The sequence below is a fragment of the Pteronotus mesoamericanus genome, unplaced genomic scaffold (assembly GCF_021234165.1).
Source record: "Pteronotus mesoamericanus isolate MK-2021 breed Mesoamerican mustached bat unplaced genomic scaffold, CSHL_Meso_final scaffold_118, whole genome shotgun sequence".
NCBI lineage: Eukaryota > Metazoa > Chordata > Mammalia > Chiroptera > Mormoopidae > Pteronotus > Pteronotus mesoamericanus.
In genome coordinates, this window is record NW_026555301.1 from 7,625,922 (window position 1) to 7,646,221 (window position 20,300).

At 38.2% G+C, this 20,300-nt stretch overlaps 1 protein-coding gene and 1 non-coding gene across 3 annotated transcripts in view; both read right to left on the reverse strand.

Annotated features, from left to right (window-relative positions):
- LDLRAD4 (low density lipoprotein receptor class A domain containing 4) overlaps nucleotides 1–20,300 on the reverse strand; it is a 658,664-nt gene that overhangs the window by 603,191 nt on the left and 35,173 nt on the right. The window lies entirely within an intron of this gene.
- Nucleotides 15,552–15,715, reverse strand: LOC129081830 (U1 spliceosomal RNA). The gene has a single exon (XR_008530347.1). It is a non-coding gene; the product is annotated as a U1 spliceosomal RNA (small nuclear RNA).

Here is a 20,300-nt window from a genome sequence, read left to right on the forward strand (position 1 = left end):
AATAATACCAAACTTTTTCTCAGGCCACAAGGGCTTGAAGTTGGAAATCAACCTCAAAGAGAAACTTCAAAAACTTACAAACTCATGGAGACTGCACAGTAGACTATTAAACAATGAATGGGTCAATAATGAGATAAGAGAAGAAATCAAAAAATTTCTGGAAACAAACGAATATGAACAGACAACAGTCCAAAACCTATGGAACACAGCAAAGGCAGTCCTGAGAGGGAAGTTCATAGCAATACAGGTTTACCTAAAAAACATAGAAACTTTCAAATAAAAGACCTAACACTACAACTTCAAGATCTGGAGAAACAACAACAAATAAATTCCAGAGCAAGTGGAAGAAAGGAAATAGTCAAGCTTAGAGCAGAACTGAATGACATAGAGATGAAAAGAACAATTCAGAGGATCAACCAATCCAGAAGCTTTGAAAAGATAAATAAAATTGACAAGCCTTTAAGCAGACTCATCAAGAAAAAAAGGGAGAGGACCCAAATTAATATTAGAAACGAAAGAGGAGAAATAACAACTGATACCACAGAAATACAAAGGATTATCAGAAACTACTATGAACAATTATATTCCAAGAAATTTGAAAACCTCGATGAAATGGACAAATTTTTAAAAGAGTATAATCTTCCAACACTGAAGGAGGAAGAAACAGAAAGCTTGAACAGACCGATAACAGCTGGGGAAATTGAAGCAGTCATCATGAAACTCCCGGCACACAAAAGCCCAGGGCCGGACAGTTTCACAGGAGAATTTTACAAAACATTTAAGGAAGAGCTAACCCCTGTCCTTCTCAGACTATTCCAAAAAATCCAAGAGGAGGGAACACTCCCAGACTCTTTCTATGAGGCCAGCATCACCCTAATCCCAAAACCAGATAAAGACCCTACAAAAAAAGAAAACTACAGGCCAATTTTGCTGCTGAACATAGATGCTAAAATCCTCAACAAAATATTGGCAAACCACATCCAGCAATACATTGAAAAGATTATCCACCACGATCAGGTGGGATTCATCCCAGGCATGCAGGGATGGTTCAATATACGCCAATTGGTAAACATGATACATCACATAAATAAAAGACAAAAACCATGTGATCATCTTGATAGATGCAGAAAAAGCATTCGATAAGGTACAGCTTTCATTTATGATAAAAACGCTCAGCAAAATGGGAACAAACGGGGCATTCCTCATCGAAATAAAAGCCATATATGAAAAACATAGAGCCAACATCATACTCAACGGGCAAAAACTGAAAGCTTTCCCACTAAGATTGGGAACACCACAAGGATGTCCTCTTTCACCGCTTCTTTTCAACATCGTATTGGAAGTCCTAGCCACAGCGGTCAGACAAGAGAAAGAGATAAAAGGCATCCAAATTGGAAAGGAGGAAGTAAAGCTATCATTGTTTGCAGATGACATGATAGTGTACATAGAGAACCCTGTAGACTCTACCAAAAAACTCCTCAACCTAATAAGTGAATTTGGCAAAACAGCAGGATACAAAGTCAATATTCAGAAATCAAAGGCATTTTTGTACACCAGCAATGCAATAGAAGAAGAAATCAGAAAAAATAATACCATTCAATATAGCAAGAAGAAAAATAATGTACCTAGGCATAAATTTAACCAAAGACATAAAAGACCTGTATGCAGAAAACTATACAACATTGAAGAAAGAAATCAAGGAAGACACAAATAAATGGAAGCATATACCATGCACATGGATTGGAAGAATTAATATCCTCAAAATGTCCATACTACCCAAAGCAATTTATAGATTCAACGCAATCCCTATTAAGATACCAATGACATATTTCACAGAAATAGTACAGACATTTCAAAAGTTTATATGGAACCATAAACGACCCCAAATAGCCGCAGAAATTTTGAGAAAGAAAAACAAAGTAGGAGAGATCACAATACCGGACATCAAACTCTACTACAAAGCCACCATACTCAAAACAATCTGGTACTGGCACAAGAACAGATCCATAGACCAGTGGAACAGAATAGAAAGCCCAGAAATGAGCCCAGGTCTCTATGGACATCTAATATTTGACACAGGGGGCAGAAGCATAAAATGGAGCAATAATAGCCTCTTCAACAAATGGAGTTGGGAGAGCTAAACGGCTACATGCAAAAAATTGAAATTGGATCATCAGCTGATACCATACCCAAAAATAAACTCAAGATGGATAAAAGACTTAAAAGGTGCAGCACCATAAAAGTCCTAGAGGAGAACATTGGCAGGAAACTCTCAGATATCCCATGCAGCAATTTTTTCACTGATATGTCTCCTAAAGCAAGGGACATAAAGGAAAGAAGAAACAAGTGGGACCTCATCAAAATAAGAAGCTTCTGCACAGCTAAAGAAAACATCAACAAAATGAAAAGTGTGCCAACAATATGGGAAAATATATTCGCTAATGATACATCAGATAGAGGTTTGATCTCCAAGATATATAAAGAACTCACTCGACTCCACTCCAAGAAGACAAACAATCCAATCAAAAAATGGGCAAAGGACCTGGGCAGACGCTTTTCCAAGGAGGAGATACAGAGGGCCCAGAGGCATTTGAAAGGATGCTCAGCATCACTAGCCATCAGAGAAATGCAGATCAAAACCACCATGAGGTACCACCTCACACCAGTCAGAATGGCCATCAGAAACAGATCAACAAACAACAGGTGCTGGCGAGGCTGTGGAGAAAAGGGAACGCTAGTACACTGCTCGTGGGAATGCAGACTGGTGCAGCCACTATGGAAAGCAGTGTGGAATTTCCTCAAAAAGCTGAAAATGGAACTGCCTTTTGATCCAGTGATTCCCCTGCTGGGACTATACCCTAAGAATACCAAAATGCCAATACAAAAGAACCTATGCACCCCAATGTTCATAACAGCACAATTTACAATAGCCAAGTGTTGGAAGCAACCTAAATGCCCATCAGGAGATGACTGGATCAAAAAATTATGGTACATATACACAATGGAATACTATGCAGCAGAAAGAAAAAAACTACTAAACTTCACAACAGCATGGATGGAACTGGAGAGAATTATGCTAAGCGAAATAATCCAGGGGGCAAAAGACAAATACCATATGATCTCACCTATAAGTGGAACCTAACCAACAATACATAGATGCAAGTAAAATAAGACCAGCAACACTGAAAGGAAAAGAAACCAATAGAGACAAGAGGGAAGGGGTGCAGGGAAAAGGAAGGGAAGGGGAAAGTCAAGGAACATATAGCAAGGATTTATGGACAAAACCAAAGGGGAAGAGCTGAGGGATGGAAGGAGGGAGGGGGCAAGGGAAAGTGGTGGGGGGTAGGCAGAGACAAATGTATTTGAAAAATATATTTAAAAAAATAAAATAAAATAAAATATAAAATTTAAATAAAAAATTTAAAAATTAAAATAAAAAAAGACAGGTTCAAGAGAGCTATCTACAAGGAGGGAAGGAAACAGAGAAAGAATAGCAACAAATAGCACAATATGGAGAAGGAAATAACTGGCTGAGTCACATAAATGATATATTTTAAAATCTCAACATTTCCCAGTAATTGTCATATGCACACAATTACCCCAAACATGATCATTTTGGCTAAGTAGTATTGTAAAACCAATACTACTGAGCTTTCTATCAAAAACAGATTAGACCAAGATTTGCAAAGCTCTTTAATATACTTAAATTGGTTATAACAGTACAAAAAACACTTTATCCAAGCAATTTCCTAAGGCATAGAAAGGCTTCAGAGATCTCAACAGGGTGGCTGAAAAACTAGAGAAGACACTGTGTTCACAGAAATCAAGAGAGCAATCAGCTAAGAGAGAACATGTTTGGTGCAGTGATCAGAAGGAAGCTCAAGTCAGTAAACAGTGCATTTCACTGTTTTTTATTTTTTTAATTGTTATTCTACTACAGTTGTACCCTTTTTCCCCCCTTTGCCCTCCTCCACTCAGCCCACACCCCGCTCCCACAGTCAATCCCCACACTGTTATCCATGTCCATGGGTCATACGTACATGTTCTTTGACTAGCCTCTTCCCCTTTTTTCCACCATTATCTCTTTCCCTTCATCCCTCTGGCTGCTGTCAGTCTCTTCATGTTTCTATGCCTCTGTTTCCATTTTGCACATTAGTTTATTTTGTTCGCTAAATTCCTCTCATAAGTGAGATCATATGGTATTTGTCTTTTATCAGCTGACTTATTTCACTTAGCATGATAGTCTCCACTTCCCTCCATGCTGTTGCAAAAGGTAGGTGTTCTTTCCTTCTTTTTGCTGTGTAGTATTCCATTGTCTAAGTGTACCATGTTTTTTGATCCAACAATCTATTGATGAGCACCTAGGCTGTTTCCAGTACTTGACAATTGTAAACAGAGCTGCTATGAACATAGGGGTGCATATATACTTTTGAATTGGTGTTTCTGCATTCTTAGGGTATATTCCCAACAGTGGAATCACTGGGTCAAAAAGCAGTCCCGTTTTCAATTGCTTGAGGAAATTCCATACTGTATCCACAGTGTCTGCACCAGTCTGCATTCCCACCAACGGTGTACTAGTTTCCTTTTCTCCACATCTTCACCAGCACTTATTGTTTGTTGATTTATTAATGATGGCCATTCTGACAGGTGTGAAATGGTATCTTATTGTGGTTTTAATTTGCATCTTTCTGATGGCTAGTGATGTTGATATTCTTATCATATGTCTGTGGGTCATCTGTATATCCTCCATGGAGAAGTGCCCATTTAGGCCCTTTGCCCATTTTTTTAATTGGATTGTTTGTCTTCCTGGTGTTAAGTCCTATGAATTCTTTATATATGTTGGAAATTAAAACGTATTCTGAGGTATCAATGGTAAATAGTTCTCCCATATGATCAGTTCCCATTTCATTTTGATGGTGGTTTCTTTAGCCATACAGAAGCTTTTTAATTGATATAGTCCCATTTGTTTTATTTTTTCTTTTCTTTCCCTTGCCCTGTGAGATATATCAGCAAAAATATTGCTACATGGGATATCTGAAATTTAACTGCCTGTGTTTTCCTCTAAGACTTTTATGTTATCACAATTTATATTTAAATCTTTTATTCATTTCTAGTTTGATCTGATGCATGGTGTCAGATGGTGGTGTACCTTCATTTTTTTGCACATACCAGTCGAGTTCTACAACACCATTTACTGAAGAGGCTATTTTTACTCCAATGTGTATGATCATGTCCCCTTTGTCAAATATTTCTTAAAATTTCGCAGTACTTTTATTTCTTTACTTGATAGGGCTACATTATCATTATTTTATTTATTTTGATTTTTTTATTTTTCAAATACATTATTCTCCATTTTCTCACCACCACTTTCCTGTGCCCTTCCCATCCCCACCTCCCAACCTCAACCCTTCCTGACTTTACCATTGTCCATGGGTACTTTATACATGTTCCTTGATTTGATCCTTCCCCTTCTTTTTCCCATTGCTCTCCTCCCTCCTTCCCTCTCATGTTGTCAGATTCTTTTTTCTTTCAATGGTACTGCTTAAATTTTCCTTGATTCTTTGTTGACTTGATTGGGTTGTACTTATATGTAAGATCATATGGTATTTGTCCTTCACCCCCTGGCTTATTTCACTTAGCATAGTGCTCTCCAGTTCTATCCAGGTTGTTGTGAAGGGTAGTAGCTCTTTCTTTCTTTCAACTGCATAGTAGTCCATTGTGTAAATGTACCATACTTTTTGAGCCACCCATTTAAAGATGGACACTTAGGTTGCTTCCAGCACTTGGCTACTGTAAATTGTGCTGCTATGGACATTGGGATGCATAGGTTCTTTTGAATTCGTGTTTGGGGATTCACAGGGTACAATGCCAGCAGAATTGCAGGGTCAAAAGGTGGTTCCATTTTTAGATTGTAGAGGAAATTCCTAATTGTTTTCCACAGTGGCAGCACCAGTCTGTATCCCTACCAACAGTGTACTAGGGTTCCCTTTTCTCCACAACCTCACCAGCATTTGCTCTTTGTTGATTTGTTTATGATGGCCATTCTGACTGGTGTGAAGTGGTATCCCTTTGTGGTTTTAATTTGCACTTCTCTGATGGCTTGTGATGATCAGCATCCTTTCATATGTCCGTGGACCCTGTGTATGTCCTCCTTGGAGAAGTGTCTGTTTATGTACTTTGCCTATTTTTTAATTGGATGGTTTATTTCCCTGGAGTGGAGCCATGTGAGTTCTTTATATATTTTGGAGATCAAATCCTTGTACAAAGTCTCATTCGCAAATAAATTTTCCAGTATGGTTGGTTACCTTTTCATTTTGCTGATATTTTCCTTAGCCATACAAAGCCTTCTTATTTTGATGAAGCCCCATTTGTTTATTCTTTCCTTTATGTCCTGTGCTCTAGGGGACATATGGGTGAAAATATTGCTGCATGGGATATCTGAGAGTCTCCTACCTATGTTCTCCTCTAGGCCTTTTATGGTGTCGTGACTTATATTTAAGTCTTTTATCCATCTGGAGTTAATTCTTGTGAATGGTGTAAGTTGGGGTCAAATATCAATTTTTGCATATAGCTGTCCAGAGCTTCTAACACCATTTGTTGAAGAGGCTGTTATTGCTCCATTTTATGCTTCTTCCCCCTTTGTTGAATATTAATTGACCATAGAGACATGGGTTTATTTCTGGACTATTCTGTTCCATTGATCTATGTGTCTGTTCTTATGCTAGTACCAGACTCTTTTGATTACAGTGGCCTTGTAATATATTTTGATGTCATGTACTGTGAGCCCTCCTACTTTGTTCTTCCTTCTCAAAATTGCTACAGCTATTCAGAGCTATTTATGCTTCCAGATAAAGTTTTGAAATGTTTGTTCCATATCTGTGAAACACGTCATTGCTATTTAATAGATATTGCATTGAATCTATAAATTGCTTTGGGTATTATGGACATTAGATGATATTAATTATTCCAATCCATGAACACGGTATATTCTTCAATTTATTTGGGTCTTCCTTAATTTCTTTCATCAATTTTCTGTACTTTTCTGAGTATGGGTCTTTTACCTCCTTGGTTAAGTTTATTCCTAGATACTTTACTTTTCTTGTTGTTATAGAAAATGGGATTTTTTTTCCTGATTTCTGCTTCTGATATTTCACTGTTGGTGCACAAAAATGCCCTCAATTTCTCAATACTGATTTTGTATACCACTGTTTTGCCAAGTTCACTTATTAGAGGTCAGTTAGTTTTTGCTGGAATCTATAGGGCTTTCTATCTATACAATCATGTCATCTGCAAACAATGACAGTTTTACTTCCTCCTTTCCAATTTGGATGACTTTTATTTCTTTTTCTTGTCTGATTGCTGTGGCTAAGACTTAAAATACTATGTTGAATAGAAGTGGTGAAAGTAGACATCCTTGTCTTCTTCCTGATCTCACTTGGGAAAGCTTTTAGTTTTTGCCCATTCAGTATGATGTTCACTGCAGGTTTTTCATATGTGGCCTTTATTATGCTAAGGTATGGCCCCTTTATTCCCATTTTGCTGAATGTTTTTTATTATAAATGGGTGCTGGACCTTATCAAATGCTTTTTCCACATCTATTTATATGATCATGTGATTTTTGTCTTCCCTTGTGTTTATATATTACGTTTATTGATTTGCAAATATTGAACCATTCTTGCGTCCCTAGGATGAATCCCAATTATCATAGTAATGATCTTTTTAATGTATTGTTGGATGTGGTTTGCCAATATTTTGTTAAGGATTTTGGTGTCTATGTTCATCAGTAATATTGTCCTCTAGTACTCCTTCCGGTTGTGTCTTTATCTGTTTTTGGGATTAGGATGATTCTGGCCTCATAAAAAGAGTTTGGGAGTCTTCCCTCTTCTTGGATATTTTGAAATAGTGTGAGGGGGACAGGGGTTAGCGCTTCCTTGAGTGATGTGTAAAATTCCCCTGTGAAACCATCCAGTCCAGGACTTTTGTGAGCTGGGGGGTTTTATGATTGCTGCTTCCATTTCACCAGCTGTATTCAGTCTGTTCAGGATTTCTGCTGCTTCTTCATTCAGTGTAGGAAAGTTATATTTTTCTAGAAATTTGTCCATTTCGCTCAGGTTTTCAAATTTCTTGGCTTATAATTGCTCCTAGTAATTTCTTACAATCCTTTGCATTTCTGTGGTATCAGCTGTAATTTCTCCTCTTTCATTTCTGATGTTATTTATATGGGTCCTCTCCCTTTTTTTCTAAAAAAGTCTGCCTAACAGCTTGTCAATTTTGTTTATCTTTTCAAAGAACCAGCTCCTGAATTTATTGATCCTTTGAATTTTTCTTTTAGACTCTATGTCATTCAGTTCTGCTCTAATCTTGATTTCCTTCCTTCTACTCACTCTGGGCTTTGTTTATTGTTGTTTCTCCAGTTGTTGAAGCTGGAGGATTAGATTGCTTATTTGAAATGTTTCTATCTTTTCTAAGTAGGCCTGTATTGCCATGAACTTCCTTCTCAGGACTGCCTTTGCTGTGTCCCATAGGTTTCAGACTGTTGTGTGTTCATTTTCATTTGTTTCCAGAAACTTTATGATTTCTTCTTTAATCTCATTATTGACCCATTCACTGTTTAATAGCCTCCATGAGTTTGAATGTTTTTGAGGTTTTCCCTTGAGGTTGGTTTCTAGTTTCAAGGCCTTGTGGTCCAAGAAAATGCTTGTTATGATTTCAATGTTCTTAAACTTTCTGAGGCTTGTTTTGTGTCCTATCATGTTGTATATGTTTCAAAATATTCCATTACATTTTTAAAGAATGTGTATTTTGCTTCTTTGGGATAAAAGGTCTATATATATCAGTTTAAATCCATTTGATCTAATGTGTGGTTCAGTTCCACAATATCCTTGTGACAATTTATTTTAAGATCTATCCATTGTTGACTGCGGGGTATTAAAATCCCCTACTGTCAGTGTGTTACTGTCTATATCTTTCTTGAAGTCCTCCAAAATTTTCCTTATATATTTGGGTGCTCCTATGTTCCTTGCATATAGGTTTGCAATGTTTATGTCTTCTTGATGGCTTCTTCCTTTGAGTATTATGAAGTGTCCTTTTGGGTCTCTTTTAATGGCCTTTGTTTTGAAATCCATTTTGTCTAATATAAGTATTGCTACCCCTGTTTTTTTCTCTTGCCCATTTGCCTGGAATATTTTTTTTTCCATCCCTTTACTTTCAGTCTGTGTTGGTCCTTTGTTCTGTGGTGGGTCCCTTGTCGGCAGCATATGTACAGGTCATATTTTCTAATCCATTCAGCTACCCTATGTCTTTTGATTGCAGCATTTAATCCATTTACATTTAAAGTTATTATTAATAGGTACTTATTCATTTTTACCCTTTGTACCTATCTTCCTCTCTTTTTCACTCTTCTTCTTCATCTTCTTAAATCAGTCCCTTTAGCATATCTTGTAATTCTGATTTGGTGCATGTATATACTTTTAGCGTTCTTTTGGCTGGGAAACTCCTTATTTTGCCTTCCATTGTAATTGAGAGCCTTGCTGGGTAGAGCAGTCTTAGTTGTAAAACTTTACTTTTCATTACTTGTAATATTTATTGCCATTTCTCTTCTGGCTTGTAGTGTTTCTGTTGAGAAGTCAGCTGCTAGCTGTATCAGGACTCCCTTGCACGTAACTACCTGTTCTCCCTTGCTGACTTTAAGATACTCTCTTTGTACTTTCTATTTGCCATTTTAATTATGATGCGTCCTGGAGTGGGTCTCATTGGGTTCCCCTTGAAGGGGACCCTCTGTGCTTCCTGGGCTTGTGTAACTTTTTCTCTACTCAAACTAGGGAAGTTTTCCATCATTACTTTTTCAAACAGGTTCTCTATCCCTTCCTCCTCTTCTTCTCCTTCTGGTATCTGAATTATATGGATATTTTTACATTTCAGGTTGTCCTGCATTTCCATAAACCCCTCTTTTTTCTTTTTGAGAATTTTTTCATTTTCCTGCTTTTTCTGTGAGCTTTCCCTACCTTGCCCTCCAGCTCGCTGATTCAATCCTCTGCTTCATATAGGCTTCTTTTGATTCCTTCTACCGTGTTCTTCAATTCAGAAATTGTATTCTTCATTTCCTCTTGCCTTTAATAGTCTCTATGTCTCTTTTCATGCTGATATAGTTTGCAGTAAGTTCCTTGTAGTTTTCCTGTAGTTTTTGGAATTCTCTCTTAGCTCACTGAGCTCATTGATCTTCCTTGGAAGCATTGTTCTGAACTCACTATCTGATAGTTTTCTTGCCTCTAATTCATTTAGTTCTCTTTCTGGGGATTCCTCCTTTCCCTTCAACTGGGGGGTGTTTCTTTGTCTTCCTATTATTTGTGAGACTCTTCTTTTTTGCTTCTGCTTCTTAAATTGATCTGTCTTGATTTCCTGACTTTGTGGTATAAATCTCTATGGTAAAAGACCTATGAGATTCAGTGGTGCAGTCTCCTTGATCTCCTGAACTTGCTGATCTTTAGATGCCTTTTACTCTCTGGAAGTAATTGGTTTTTGATTGTTGTTTGGTCATTCTTTGGTGGGTCCTACCCCCCAGCTGATTAACTGAGGGCCACTCCACCCACCACATCTTGTGGGTTTTGGTGCTGCTGCTGCCAGAAGAAATCCACGAAGCCCAGGAAACGAATCCACAACTGCAAAAATAACTCCCCTGCAATCCCACTATCAGCTACAAATGAACCAGTATTAATAAAGCTGTAAAGAAATTAAAATGATAATATGAAAGGAGAGGAATAAACTATTAGTATAAAGTATAATTACTTAATACGCACAAACTTGATGGACCCAAAATGGATGTTAAAAACTTATGTAGCAAAGAAAATATCGCAAATCATGGAGAAGACCACAGTGTATTTTGTCTCAGTAGCCTCCAATATTTAGCGCTTTTTATTCTTTCTGGATTGCCTCTGATATCAGATGTTGATCCCATCTGACCTTAAGCAGTCTGTTCGAGACTTCCAGGAATCTACTGCCTGTGGCTGTCTCCATCAGTTGTTAATCTAGACACTCTGCACTCAGCAGTCAGGCTTAGACACCTCAGGGCCAGGGGAGTCCCTCCTGGGTGTGGGGCTATTGTTTCCTCTCAGGCTGCCGCCACTTAGGGAAGTGGTCGGCCTAAGCAAGATGGCTGCTGCCATATGGGGAATGACTTAGCACCAGGACCCCACTGGCTACTCTCTCAGTTCTCTCCCTTATGCCTCCGTCTCCATTCTCTCCTCAAGTGTCTCTAGTCCACTCTGCACACCCTTTAGCCAGGGGTCTAGTATCTGTGGCTGCCACTCTGTACTCAACAGTCCGGCTTAAGCACCACTGGGCTAGGGCAGTTTCCCTCCTGTGGGCAGGACTATTGTTTCCTCTCACGCTGCTGCTGCTCAGGGGAGTGGTCTGTCTGAGCAAGATGGCTGCTGCCATATGGGAGATGAGTCAGCACTGGAATCCCGCTGTCTACTTTCTCAGTTCTCTCCCCAAAGCCTCCTTCCCCAGTCTCTCCTCAGGCATCTCTAGCCCACTCTGCCCCGGCCTTTTCCATAGACCAGGGTAAGTGGCTACAAACAAACATCTATGCGTTGGCCCTTTAAATGGCTCTTTGCATCTCCAGCTGCCTGTCTCTGGCAGAGAGCAACCCTGCCACTTTTCATAGATGGCTGTTATCTATGTACTTTTTGGGCTCTGGTTCTGTAGGTTGTGGGTCCCTGCTTATGTTTTAGACCCCACTCTTTTCATGGGGATCCAGCTGGCTGTTTAAATATCCCTCTGGAGCTGCCCTCCATGAGCACATAGTCAGTCGTCTCAAGTCTCCACCGCACACCATACCAGTCAGGTTCTGCTAAAGCTGATTCTTTTGTTTGTCTGAGGTTATTAGGCTTGTCTCTTGCTATTGTTCAGTTGTGTGTTCTAGGCGGAGAAATTTCTACACAATTTAGTTGTAATTCTCTATTGGCCTCTGAAGGGGTCAGTGTGACTTCCATTCATTTCTCCGCCATCTTGAAACTCTCCCCTTTATTAAATATTAATTGACCATAGAGACATGGGTTTATTTCTGGCCTTTCTGTTCTGTTCCATCAATCTATGTGTCTGATCTTATGCCAGACTGTTTTAATTACAGTGGTCTTATAGTTTGATATCAGATATTGTGATACCTCCAATTTTATTCTTCTTTCTCAATACTGATTAGTCTATTTGGGGTCTTTTGTGGTTCCATATAAATTTTTGAAATATTTGTTCTACATCTATGAAATATTCCATTGGTTTTTTAAAAGGAATTGCATTGAATCCATAGACTACTTTGGGTAGTATAGACATTTTAATGATATTAATTCTTCCAATCCATGAACATGGTATATGCTTCTCTTTATTCATATCTTCTTCAATTTATATAGTGTTCTATAGTTTTTCCAAGTACATATATTTTACATACTTGGTTAAATTTATTCCTAGGTACTTTCTTTTTCTCGTTGCTATAGTAAATGGGATGTTTTTTCCTAGTGTCTTTTCTAAAATTTCATTATAGGTTTACAAAACTGCAATCAATTCCTGAATATTGGCTTTGTATCCTACTGCTTTGTCAAATTCACTTTTTAGGTCAAGATTTTTTTGGTGGAGCCTATACATTTTCTACGTACACTATCATGACGTTGAGAATAATGACAGTTTTACTTCCTCCTTTCCAATTTGGATGACCTTTATTTCTCTTTCTTGTCTGATCACTGTGGCTTGAGTTTCCAGGTCTATGGTGAAAAAGAGTGGTGAAAGTAGACACCCTGGTCTTGTTCCTGATCTTAAGGGGAAAGCTTTGAGTTTTTGCCTGTTGAATATGATGTTGGCTGTAGGTCTCTCATGTGTGGCCTTTATTATGTTGAGATATGCTCCCTCTATTCCCATTTTGCTGTTTTTTATCATAAATGGGTTATGGATTTTATCAAATGCTTTTTCAGCATCTATTGGTATAATCATGTGATCACTGTCCTTCATTTTGTTTATGTGGCACATTATGTTTATTATTTTGCAACTATTGTACCATCCTTGCATCCCTGGGATGAGTCCCACTTGATCAAAGTATATGGTCTTTTTAATGTATTGCTGGATCTGGATTGCCAATATTTTGTTGAGGATTTTAACATCTGTTTTCATCAGAGATAGTGGCCTATAGTTTTCTTTCCTTGTTGTGTCTTTATCTGGTTTTGGAATTAGGGTACTACTGGCCTCATAAAACAGTTTGGGAGTCTTTCCTTTTCTTGAATTTTTTCGAATAGTTTGAGAAGGACAGGAGTTAGTTCTTCTTTGAATGTTTTGGTAAAATTTGCCCACAAAGTTACCAGTCTAGGGCTTTCCTGTGCTTGTAGATTTTTGATTACTGCTTCAGTTTCCCTAGTTGTTATCTTTACTCTCAGGTTTTCTGCTTCTATGTGATTCAGTTTTGCAAGATTGTATGTTTCTTGAAATATTGATTTTTTTTCCAGGATGTCCAATTTCTTAGCAAACATACAGTTGTTCATAGTAATTTCTGACAATCCTTTTTATTTCTGTGGTATCAGTTGTAATTTCTCCTCTTTCGTTTCTGAATTTATTTGTATGGGTACTATCTCTTCTTTTCTTCATGAGTCTGGTTAAAGGTTTGTCAATTTTGTTTATCTTTTCAAAAAACTAGCTCCTGGATTCATTGACCCTTTGATTTTTTTTTAATCTATGTAATTTAATTCTGCTCTGATCTTGATTATTTCCTTCCTTCTACTAGCTCTGGGCTTTGTTGTTCCTGGAGTTCTTGTGGATGTAGGGTTAGGTTGTTATTTGAGATTTTTATATCTTGTTTAGGCAGGCCTCTATTGCTATAAACTTCCCTCTCTAAACTACCTTCACTGTGTCCCATTGGTTTTGAGTTTTTGTGTTTTCATTTTTTATTAGCCTCCACATATTTTTTATTTCTTCCTTGATCTCATTGTTAACCCATGCATTATTTAATAACATGTTATTCAGTCTCCATGTATTGGAAAGTTTTTGAGTTTTTTCCTTGACATTGGTTTCCAGTTTCAAGCTACTGTGATCTGAGAAGATGCTTGTTATGATTTTGATATTCTTGAATTTGTTGAGTCTTGTTTTGTGTCCTACTATGTAGTTTATGATTGAAAATGATAGACTACATTTGGAAAGAATGTATATTTTGCTTCTTTGGGTGAAATGTTCTGTAAATGCCAAGTCTATTAGATCTATTGTGTTGTTCAATATCCTTGTTGGTTCTTCGTTTGGAAGACCTATCCATTGTTGATCATGGGATCTTAAAATAGCCTACGACGACTGTATTGCTACTCATCTCTTTCTTGAAGTCCTCTGAGATATTCCTTATATATTTAGGTTCTTCTATGTTGTGTGCATATAAATTTACAATGGTTATATCCCCTGTTGGACTACTCCCTTAAATATTTTTTAGTAACCTTCTTTGTCTCTTGTTATGGTCTTTGATTTGATGTCTATTTTGACTGATAGAAGTATTGCTACCAAGCTTTTATTTTCATGTCCATTTTGTGGAATATTTTTTTCTGTCCCTTCACTTTTAGCCTATGTGGATCTTTTTTTCTGAGGTGGGTCTCTTGTAGACAACATTTATGCAGGTCATGTTTTCTTAGCCATTAGCTACCCTATCTCTTTTGATTGAAACATATAATCTATTTACATTTAGGTTATTACTGATAGGAATTCTTTCATTGCCATTTTTTCCCTTTGAACCTATTTCCTTTCTCCCCCTTTGTTTCTTCATCTTCTTAAAGCAGTCCCTTTAACATATTCTAACAATGCTGGTTTGATGGAGATATACTCTTTTAGCTTTTATTTCTCCTTTTTTTTTTTCTTTTTTTTTCTTTTGGTCTGGGAAGCTCCTTATTTGATCTTCCATTTTAAATGAGAGCCTTGCTGAGTAGAGTAGTCTTGGTTGCAAGCCTTTTCTTTTCATTACTTGGAATATTTCATGCCATTCCCTTCTGGCTTGTAGTGTTTCTGTTGAGAAATCAGCTGACAGCCCTATAGGAGCTCTCTTGTATGTGACTAGCCGTTTCTCCCTTGCTCCCTTTAAGATTCTCGCTTTGTCTTTAAATTTTGCCATTTCAATTATGATGTGTCTTGGGGTTGTTCTCTTTGGATCATTTTGATTGGGACCCTTTGGGCTTTCTGGACTTGGATGACTTTTCCCCTCACCAAGTTTGGGAAGTTTTCTGTCATGAGTTTTTCAAACAGGTTTTCTAGCCTTGCTCCTTTTCTGCTCCTTCTGGTAACCCTATGAAGTGAATATTATTACATTTCATGTGGTCTTGCAACTCCCTTAAACACTCTTTGTTCTTTCGGAGTTTTTTCAACGTGTTGCTCTAACTGAGTGTTTGTTTCTGGGTTTTTTTTTAACTTGTCTTCAGCTCGCTGATTTGATGCTCTGTTTCATCTACCCTGTTTCGATTCCTTCTAGTGTATTCTTCATTTCAGATAATTTATTCTTCATTTCCTCCTGGCTCTTATTCATAGTTTCTTTCTTTTCTCTCTTTTGCCAGGGGAGAGCATTAACACAGTCCCCCACTACCACAAATTGTGCAGTTGGATTTCCCACATTTGGAGAAATTGCAGGGGTGAGCACATCCAGAGTACAATGGATAAACCTTGCCCTGGGAAAACCACCTTTGTGATCATGGTATCTCCCCTGCCAGCTAAGCATTCATAGTTTCTATGTCCTTTTTCATGCTGATTCCTTGGAGCTCCCACAGAGTTCCTTGTAGTTCTCATTGAGTTCCTTAAGCATCTTTATAACCATTACTTTGAATTCTGTGTCTGAGGCAAGAATAACTTGCCTCAATGTTATTTAGCACTCTTCCTGGGGTTTCTCCTTTCCTTTCCTTTTGTTTGGGTATTGTTTCTTTGTCTCCCCATTTTAGGTAACTCTTCTTGTTTGTTTCTGTGTATTAGATTGATCTGCTTTGACTCCTTGTCTTCATGGGGTGGCTTTATGTGGTAGGAAAACTGTGTAACTCAGTGATGCCGTCTCATTGATCTCCTGAGCTGGATGCTCTTTTGAAGCCCTTTATGCCATTTTTGTGGGCTTTCTTGAAATTGGGTTTTGGTTGTTGTTGGGTTGCTCTTGGTGGGTTCTTCCCTCCAGCTGGCTGACCTAGAGTCACACTGCCCACACGTCTTATATGCTGTTGTAGTGGTGCTGCCAGAACAAAACAAAACAACCCAGGAAACAAAACCCACACCCACAAAAACACCCCCCAACCACGACCACACTATCAACAGCAAATTAACAAATATTAATAAAGGTGAAAAGAGACTAAGACTATTATAAAAAAGGAAAAATGAATGTAAGATGACTAACGAAAAGAAATTTTGAGAGGGTTGAGTGAGGAAATAATAAGAGTAAGGAATAGAAACAAGGTGAAGAAAGAAAGAAAACTTACAATGTAAATAAAAAAGAGAGGGAAGAGGAAAAATGGAGTAAGAAAAGGGAAGAGTATAATATGAGGTTTAAAAAATTTATAAAAGTGATTAACAAAATTGAAGAAAAACAACCACCACTGCAATATCAATGACAAATGAGCAAAGATTAATAAATGTGGAAAGAGAATAACAAGGGAAAAAAAGAGAAAAGATTATGAGATGTCTAAAGGATAGAAAGGTGATTTTGAGGGGACAGAGGGAGAAGAAATAATAAGAGTAAGGAATAAAAACCAAAATAAGAGAGAGAAAAAATAAAATTTAAAATGAAAAAAAAAGAGCGAACAAGAGGAAGGCAAAATGGAGTAGGAGAGGGGAACAGTAAAATTTGAGATTTGAAATACAAAAATAGTGAACATCTAGGCATCAAATGGAAGAAATGCAACAACAACCACCATATCAACAAAAAACAAGTGAAGATCAATAAAGGTGGAGAGAGAATAAGGATATTATAACAAAGGGAAAAAGAGTATGAGATGACTAGTGCAAGAAAAGTGGTTGTAAAAAGCTGGAGGGAATAGTAATAGTAATAATAGTAATAGAAATATTGCAGAATAGAAACAAGGTGTAGAAAGGGAAAAAATAAAATTTAAAACAAAAATAAGAGGATGGAGGAAGAAGGCAAATTGGAGTAAGAGAAGAAAGGAGTAAAATATGAGATTTTAAATAAACCTAAAATTTTTTCAAAATAGTGAAATAGGAACAAACTTGAAGAAAAAGAAAAAAATGTTAAAAAGCTAAGCTGGAGAAAAAATAATGCAAATAATGAAGAACAGGGTGTAAAATGCCTCAGCAGAGTCTGGTATTTGCCACTGTCTGCCCTTTCTGGATCCACCATAGTAATGTCAGGTGGTGTCCCAGTCTAGCCCTGGGCAGCCTGTTTGAGGCTACAAGTGATCCACACAGACAGTCTGTGGCTGTCTCCTTTAGACCTGGCTGGTCTTCCCTCTTCTGCCCTGCCAGTTTTTCATCAGCATAGGCCCAAGAGTGGTTCATCTAATGTTCCAGAGCACTCTAAGTACCACCTCCACCTGCCTCCAGAGGGGAACTCTGTTGAGATCAGGAGGATGGATTCCCTGGTTCGTCCCAGGAGGCACTATTCAGTCTTCAAAGAACATGATGGGAGCATTTCCCCAACCCTCACTCCCGCCACATGTCTTGGTCTGTCCCAGTTTTTTTTCAATAATGTATAGTTTCTGATGAATTAGCTGTCTATTTCCTGTGATGGGGGCCAATTTCCATAAAAGGGTCAGATATTTCCTGCTTGGCATCAATGGCAGCTCTGTATAAGGGCTGAGGCTGGGTAGGGCCCTGAATACTTCTTGCTACACCTGTCTCTAATCTCTCTGCTCTGCTGGTTTTAGTGGATCAGGGCCGAAAGAAACAGCACAGCTCATAGTGTCTGGTAGAATTTTGGAAAGGGCCCTCTTAGAGCTTCTCTTTCTTTCCCCTGCATATATGCACCAAGCAGGAGCCTCCTGAGCCAGGTCTCAATGATCTTCAGAGCCTGCAATCAGGCAAGTGAGGGGTTGGGCACACCTGTCTATAAGGGAACCTACCTGGCTGCAATGAATCTCAGACATTCAGCTCCTGGCTGTCCAGTCCGCAGCCTGCCACTCTTGTAGGAGACTCAGACCTGAACTCCACTCTGCTCAGCCTCCTGCTCACCAGCCGCACTGGGTCAGGTCCCACAATCCCTTCAATGTGCCACCTTCTGTTCTTCCTGTGCAGCTGGACTCAGTGGGAATGAACTGTGCTTCCCTCTGGTTTCTTTGTTGGCAGAGCCACTGTGTGCATGAGCATGGGGTCCCTGCCCTGACAAGCTTCAGCTCCCCTTTTCAAAAAGTCTCTGTATGTCACCCACACTGCAGCACTGAGCAATGGGCCGGCTCTCCATGAACTCCACCCCGCCCCTAACAAAAAGCACAGTCTCCCTCTGTCAGGGCTGTACACAGCCTGCCAGTGCCGCCAACAGTTTTAGGAGATAGTTTCTCTCTGGAACTCTCCCAATTGGCGCTGCAGCTATGGACATGCTGTTCGCTGTGTGTGTGCAGCCTAAGTCTCTGAGACTTTGTATATCCTTCCAAGTCTCACCCAATTAGGGTTTAGGATTTTCCATGTGTGGGACCGGGGCCCTGCTCTGGGAGGAGAGGGAGCCACTAAACTGTGTTTTCTATCCAATCTCTCCTCTGCCACAGGCACCCTGCAAAGGGCATTTCCTCTTCAATTTGTAAAATCTCTTACCAGATGGTGCAAAGCATCCTCTATAATCCTTGGCTCCAAAATTCCTATCAACTGAGATTCCACTGATTGTTCAGGTCACTTGTCAGAAGATCAGCAAAAAATCTGTGCTAGGTGCACAAACAAGTGGGCTTAGCTTTCACCTACTTGGCCACCATCTTTTCTCTTAAGTTGCAAAGAGTGCATTTACAAAGTCATGGCACATGGGCTGGCACACAGGCCACTCAACTAGCATTAAAAATTAGTAGGTCATAGCAATGACCTTCAATAAAAAGTAATATGTGCTCTTAGGAAATTATTCGAATATAAATTATACCCTTTTCTTTTTATATAGCCTTTTCTCTTTAAGGGTAAAGTAGAATGAATGCGCCCTGTGTTTTGTGAATAGCACAGATGATAGAAGATTGATGATGATAGATAGATAGATAGATAGATAGATAGATAGATAGATAGATAGATAGATAGATGATAGATAGATAGATAGATAGATAGATAGATAGATAGATAGATAGATAGATAATAGATTGATAGATAGCTAATAGACACATAGGCAGAAAGATGATTGATAGAGATGATAGATAGGTAGAAATAGATATAGATGATAGGCAGGTAGGTAGACAGACAGATGGATAGATAGGTAGGTAGAGAAAGAGAGAGACATGGAGAGAGAGATGGAAAGAAATTTATACTGAAAGAGACAAACAGATTGGTAGATATAATAGATAAATATGGACAGACAGAAATAGATACAGATAATAAGATGATAGATACATAGATAGATGATGGATGATAGATTAAATAGATGATAGATTAGATAGATATAGATAGATAGATAGATAGATAGATAGATAGATAGATAGATAGATAGAATGAATCAGAAAACAGGCTAAAGAAACCACTGGAAGGAAATGAATCAAAACCATATAAGAATGTATGATATTTGTACATTCTAAAACTTCTGGTTTCTTTTACTTAATACCTCCCTAAGAGCTGCAACTATGGGATCTTTTAGTATTAAAACTCATCTTATCCAAAAGTCAATTAGAAATTAGGAGGTAGCCACAAACTATGCAATTAGCCCTTCACTTTGGAGATAGCATGAAGTTGTACAAGTGCTCGAGGAAGACAACAGCCTCCAAAAAGAGAGTTCATTTCAGGAACATGCAGTCATTCTGAATTGAGCATAAAACAATAAACTGTAACCTGCCCTAGGGACTCCCTGGTCTGCGATAGCAATACTATTCTGAATTTCAATTATGAGTCCCCTTTAGAAAGCATTTTCTGGGAAGACTTTGTTTTATACAGGGTAAAATTTCAGTTGTTTTGGCCTAATCCTTTCTCTGCCTCATTTGAACATTAACAGTAATCTAGTTAAGGAAAGAAGAAATCTGTATCATAAGAGACCAAACCATAGCCTTAGTACTAAGCTAGAAAGAAATACTGTTGGCCTAAAGACTGAATTAATGAACAATAAATTTATCAATTGCAAATTTCTATAAACTGTAAGCAGAACATAAAAGCTCTTAAGAGACATGCTAAAAGAAAGGAAGGGCAATTGTGAAAAAGAG